Source organism: Micromys minutus, assembly GCF_963924665.1.
Source record: "Micromys minutus genome assembly, chromosome: X".
Taxonomy (NCBI): domain Eukaryota; kingdom Metazoa; phylum Chordata; class Mammalia; order Rodentia; family Muridae; genus Micromys; species Micromys minutus.
The window spans coordinates 86,999,576-87,006,375 of record NC_137970.1 but is presented as its reverse complement, the minus strand read 5'-3'; the positions used below and the strand labels follow the sequence as shown (position 1 = coordinate 87,006,375).

At 43.0% G+C, this 6,800-nt stretch overlaps 1 pseudogene across 1 annotated transcript; it reads right to left on the bottom strand.

The window, feature by feature from the left end:
* Positions 1 to 350: 350 nt before the first annotated feature.
* Positions 351 to 6,475, bottom strand: LOC308415088 (testis-specific Y-encoded-like protein 1; annotated as a pseudogene). Its single transcript has 2 exons — positions 6,439 to 6,475; positions 351 to 1,221 (listed from the first exon to the last, which is right to left on the bottom strand). The product of its transcript is annotated as a testis-specific Y-encoded-like protein 1 (transcript).
* Positions 6,476 to 6,800: the final 325 nt, after the last annotated feature.

The window sequence follows — 6,800 nt, the reverse complement described above, 5'->3', positions numbered from 1 at the left end:
TTTTGTGCCCACACTGCCACATGATGAACAGGTAAACAGATAAAGACATCTAGGTGGCAGTAAGTGGATAACACTGAAAACAGGACTCACAGTTCAATGTACAGTTTCATTGTTACTCTTAGAAATTGTACAAGCCCTGTCCATGAACCTGCAGATACGAATTCAGAACAGCATGGGGGCCATGTGAAAGCAGAAGCAGGTCCACAGTCTTAATGTTGAGATGGAGAAACTATTCACACAGAAGATACAGAAAAGTCAGGAGCAAAGAAATCAACACACTGTATACCCACTGCATCTGCTGAAGTGCAGGTGATTAGGGACCCATTCACTTGCATTTTCAAAGGTAAAAGTTAACCTGACAGGAAGCCTAAAGGCCTGGGAAATTCCACTGACTCTCTTATTGGGCGATGTCGGGGTCTATGGATTCCTTCAATAGACCAGTAATATTGCAATGGGTTTAGCCACAGGTACTCTTTGATAATCTCAGGGATTCTGTCAGATTCTGGAAGGCTGTGTTCTGAGAACAAGGTGAAGAAGCTACAGAGAAAGTCTTGGTTTCTGCGAATAAAGGACTGGGGCTCATACCTTCTCTGCTATATGATTGGAGTGGAAAGAGACACCACTCGACCAGATGATCTCACTTCATATTTTTTGACAATCAGCTTATTCCTAAAGTAGAGATTTCTTTGAAAAAAAACTTGAATTTGCATTCTGTCTTCGGATGTCTCAGGTCCTTCACATCCAGATTGGTTATGGACCTTAACATCTCTGCATCCTGACCCCTAATCATGGCGGATAACTGAGGGTGGTACCTGAAGGCAGTCATCTAGAAGTCTGGGATATTCTGAATGATGTAGTTCCTTCATTCCAGAGAGTATAGCGGCATCCGCCCAAACTACTGCTCCAGATGTTGGAAGGCCCTGTCAGCCTGAGCATTCACAGTGTTCAGTTCTACCTGGATGTCCTCCAGCGGGTTCATGTGAAGATCTCTGCTTACGTGCCAAGGCCCTTCCTTCTCCCGCGACTCCCTCACTCCTCCACTAGCCTCGTACATGTCCAGTTCTTCACCCGCAGGCTTCAGCTCTACCTTCATCAACTCCTCACTCCTGTGCATTGCCACTTCTGACTTCTCTTCTGATGCTACCGAGATGGTGTCCTGTTCAATCCTCACGTGGTGGGCCTCGGGTTCCGCTCCCGGAGTTTCTAGGGCCTTCTCCGTATCTTTAGGTATCAAAAAAGCCACAGGCTCGAGGCCCTCGAAAACAGAGTCTCTCCCTGACTAGCTGCGACCACCCGCATCTGGGGTCAAGGCCTGAGACACTCCAGGGCTCTGGACTCCCCAGGATCCCCGCGAGGCCCTCACCTGTTACCACCTTCTCTCCTAGCAACAGACACCTGCCTGAGGTTGCCTTGGCAGTGTCTGCATCACAGAGGGCATGGCTGTCAGGGACAAAGGTAGCTTGTCCTGCTCGGGCCTCTCATGAAAGTTCCAGTCACTCAGATATCATTTCACTCACTCTCACCACCTTTATATGTTCAGAGTCATCTCTAACTGGAGAATAGGGACCCAGACCTGTGAGGAACACTCCCCAACTCTCCGGTACCTGACAGTGGTCTGGGGGTGGATGGGGGTGGTGATCCAACATCATCAGATTCAAGCCATCCCACTGTGTGTACCAAGTGGGGGAGGAGCCTAGGATGAGATGTTGCTCCTGGTGAATCTGAGTAGACACACCCTGAGTCTGCCATAATCCCAAAGGTGTCCAAAACAGCTGGATCTCTAGTTGGAACCCAGTTCTGCTGCCTGGCTCTTCAGTGAGTGTTTGTGTGTGTTTTGGGGGTCAGGTCATGGCAGGCCTGGGGGTTTCCACTCCCACTGAGACCAGACAAGACTTTTATTTTAGGGGTACACAATCCAAAGATATACAGGAATGCCAAAAGCTAATAGAGAGCCTCTGTTACAGTTGTTGAGGGAACCCCATGAAGACCTAACACCTCATCTGCTACATGTGTGCATGGTGCCGAGGTCAAGCCTGTGCTTGCTCTAGGGTTGGTGATTCAGACTCAGAGAGCATTTAAGGGTCCAGATGAGTTGACTCTTGTAGTGATCACCTTTATCGCAGGCAAGAAAGACGTGCCACAACAGGATCCTTCTATAGGCATTTATTGCAGGTTTGATTGCAGTGGTGAAAGACCCAGAGCCCAGAAACCAGCCCTCCTTATATATGCTTAGGAGGACTTTGTAGACACCTGATTGTTGCATTCTGTGCGCCCTAATTAGCATACTTGTTGTCAGCATGAGTTAGCAAAACAGGCAGGTGTGCATGTGCACTTGGCTTGTTTATCTCAAAATTGGCCACTGTCCCAACGGGCTGGGCGCCATCTTGTAATGGCGAATTCGGTGGCTTCCCACAGACTATGATGTATGAATTTTCAATGCTCTTAATTCTTTTAAAGAAAATATTCCTAACGGGATCTGCTGCCCTCTTCTGGTGTGCAGGCATACATGCAGGCAGAACAATATACTTAATAAATGAATCTTGTTTTAAAATAAAAAAGAAAACAAAGTTTTAAATTAGGGAGAAGGACAAAATGTTATGGAACAATTTGAGTTTGGCTGAAATGTGTTTAGAAATATTTGGAAGGCAGAGTTGGGAATAGAGCTCAGTGATAAGTATGGACTCAGTCTCAGTCATCAGCACCACAGAGAAAGACATTGAACACATGGAATTAGACTTTGCACATCATTGAAAAAGCGCTGTTTCCATAATTATGAAAGAGGTAGACTATTTTACCTCAAAGATATTCTTATTGGATTATTCCACTATATGTGTGTGTGTGTGTGTGTGTGTGTGTGTGTGTGTGTGCAAGTTCTCCCATGTGTGACACAGATGTATACAGAACAAGAAAACCAGCTCTTTCTGTCTTCCTCTGAAGCTGTACCAGCTTGGGTGTGGCAGTTTTGACTGGTGTGCTTGCTATGAGGAAATGCACACCTGTTTCATTCCACCATTTTTGTAAGAAACTGGAGTGTAGTTCACAATTAGATAGACTAGCTTTCCACTGAGCCCATACTCTATATTTATTCTTCATTTTTGTTTTGTTTGAGCAAGGGTCTCAGTCTGTAAACCAAGCAGGCTTTGAAAGGCAATCCTCCTGCATTAAACTAATCACAGGGATTAGGAGTGTGGGCCAATAAACCTGGCTACTTTGTTTTGTTTTGGAGACAGGAGCTCATTTTGGGTCTAGCATAAAATTTCAACTTTTGTCAGAACAGTATTAAAATTAGAGGAAACAGCTGTGCGAGGTGGCACACACATTTAGGTCCAGATCTTATGAGGCAGAGACAGGAGATCTGGGTTCAAGGCCAGCCTGGCCTAGCAAACAGCCAGAGGTACATAGCAACCTGGTCTCAGAAACAACACACACACACACACACACACACACACACACAAACACACACACACACACTCACACACAAACCACAACCACACCCCTGCAAAAAAAAAAAAAAGTAGAGGAAATTTGAGTTTTAAAAAGCCAAGGTATGTTTATAAAGTTGGGATTTGAGGATGATAATGGGATGATCTGACTGTGATAATGGATAATAATATCCTTTACAGAAAGTCCATGTTTGGCTGTGCTTGGGGCACCTATGAAATCCCAGCAGTTCAGAAGGCAGAGGCTTTTAGATCTAACAAACCAACAACAAAAATTTCCCTTTGTCTTAGTGGTTTCATGACAAAAGAGCTTTGCTGAATCTTCCTTGGTATTGCATGGGCTAGAGGGTCCCAGACTGCACTTCTCTACTTGGTGAACTTCAGCTGAAGGTGACATCCAGGGAGGACAATGACAGTGTCTATGAGTCAGCAGCACTAAAAGCCTTTGACGTGGGTTAGGTTCTGTTCAGCAATTCCTTGGTTTATACTTAAAGGGAAGTTCTGAAGGCATTTAGCAAAAAATTCATGACCATGAAGGGAGGCTCAGGGGGAAAAATATTTCTTCCCAAGCCTGCTGAACTTTATTTGATCTCCAGAGCACATGGAAAGGTGGCAGAGAACCAACTCCTCAAAACTGTTCTCTAAAATCCACTTCTGTGTCCCTCTACAACAATAGCCCATTCTGTGTGTTTTAAAGAACGTATAGCAAGTTGCCAGACTTGTTCCTAGTGGACAGTGAAAACCTAAACCCTGCACAGTGAGGTCGGGAGAATTTGGAAGAACACAATTTGAGAATATCGGGATAGAGACAGATTTTGAGGATTCACGTTCGTTTACATTATTAAACCAGAATAGGGAGCTTACTTCTACCCTGTTTAACTTTTGCTGCTGCAGAGATGGCTCAGTGAATAACAATGATGTCTGTTCTTCCAGAGTCGGGCCAACTTCCATCTGAAAACTCAGGCTGGAAAAGGATCAACAACTTCAGTGCTGACATCAAGGTAACTGCATTCAGAGAGATGGGATGGCTTCGGAGATTTTTATCCCATTATAATGGAGAAAAAATTGGAGGCTGTCACCAGGTCCTGTTGTCTCTCATGCTTTGAAATAAGGTCTTGCTATGTAGCCCAGGCTGTATTGTACATCACAGTTGTAGACAAGGCTAGCCTCAACCTTACTGTGATTCTTCCTCTCCCTCTTGAACACTAGTTTACAGAGAGATACCACCATAGCTGGATGATTTTTTCTTATTGATGTTGTTGTTTGCTTTTGGTTTTGTTTATTGAAGATTGGTCTACTATGGCTCTGGATGGCTTCAGAACTGCTTTATAGTTAAACATGATGTGACTTTCCACACTCAGGTTTTGTGGGGTGCTCAGGATTAAATCCATAGTTTCCTCCATTCAGGACAAGCACACTACTAACTTTCACCATTTTGGTTTTTTTAAATATATGATTTGACTTTGTAGCCCAGGTTGGCCTACAACTCACTGTGTCAGCCAGGCTGGATTCAAAACTGCAATCTGCTTGCCTCTGCCTAAAAACTATACACAGGCATATGCCGAAGTACCCAGTTGGTGGAAATATCTTCCTATGAACCCAGCTTTGAATATTTCTGAAAAGGAATGCATTCTAGAATTTTGTTAAGCCTTAACCTCAGTCCCTATCACTGTGGGAGAAAAAAGAGATGAGCTTGTTTTGTTAAGTGTATTCTGATCCTAAAGGGTTAAATGTTATCTTGCCAACTCTTCCTGTTTCTCACTTAAGCTTTTCTGTATCTCTCTTTGTAATTAAATAATTATCATAGAAGATGTTTCCATAGGTTGATTTCCACCATGTTTTGTAATGCTATAATGTGTTTATTTTCTCTTTCTCTATGACTCCTGGATTTGTGCTCTTCTATTTCATGCTTGCTTATCTGTCAAGCTCCTTGACTTCAGTAATTTGGTGAAGGTACAGAAACACTTAAGAACAGCTGTATTGGGTTGATGGCATCCATACATTGTAAAGTCATAACAGAATCAAGTTCAAAGAGAGGTATATGTCCAGACAGAAGGACTTTCCTGGAGGAAAGGAAATCTCTCAAGAAGACTGAAGAATGCCATATATTATCTCAAAAGCAGATCCAAATGTCTGTCCCTGTTGACAAGGGACAATAAGATGCAGTTACTATCTGGTAACGTGATAACTCTGGTCTGTTCAATTCTTTCCTAGGATTCCAAAGCCTATTTCCACCTGCTCAATCAGATCTCACCTAAAGGACAAAAGGAAGGGGAACCACGGATAGACATTAACATGTCAGGTTTCAATGTAAGTGTAGGTACCCTTCCAGTTCTAGCTTTTACCATTGTTTGTTTCTTTTTTCCCTCCTCTGTTTTGTTGAGACAAACTCTTTTTCCTTTTCGCCATAATCTGGTACATACAACAGGCTTGTGTTAGCCTCAGAGGTCCGCCCGCCTCTGCTTTCTATCCATTGTGTCTAAAGATGTGTGCAGCCCTCCCCAAATTATTTTGTGTAAAACTCTATCAAAATTTCTATGTAACTTCATGTAGTAGTGTTGATAATTTTAATATTTTTTAGAGGATATAACTCACAGGAGAGAATGTATCCTGAATTATTTTGATAACTCTTGAGTATCATGATTTTGATGGTACTGGATTTTATGAATGACAGACATTCGAAGTGTGTGGGGAAGGAGGTATTTCCCCTGCCTTCTTCCCCAAGGTAGGGGGTTTACCATGTTTACCCTTTTAGGGACACTCCATGCATTAAGAGAACTGCGGTAACTTGTCTCTCATGCAATCATATTAATTACAGTCATGCTCAGAGGTGTGTCTCCAAGTTCATATGAAATCATGCTGAGTTGACCGTCAAGATGAACACCAAATTCTTTCTGTTTGATATTTTTCTATTATCGCTTTAAATCCGCCCCAAAATTCCATCCACGATTCACCTACTTGCTCTAGAATTTGATCTGTTTTCTTGGCATTTAATTACCTTCAAAATATGTCTCATCTCTTTCAGAGTTCCCCATATCCTCTTTCCTGCTTCATACAGCTTTCTTGGACTTTTACAAAAACTTGCCCATTTTTTATTAGATTTATTTATATATTTTATGTATCTGAGTACACTGTAACTGTTTTCAGACACACCTGAAGAGGGCATCAGGTCTTATTACAGATGGTTGTAAGCCCCCATGTGGTTGCTGAGAATTGAACTCTGGACCTCTTCATGAGCAGTCAGTGTTCTTAACCACTGAGCCATCTCTCCAGGTCGCCTTTCTGTTTTTGGAGACAAGGTTTCTTTGCACAACCCTAGTTGTCCTGGAACTCAATATGCAGACAAAGCTGGCCTTAAAC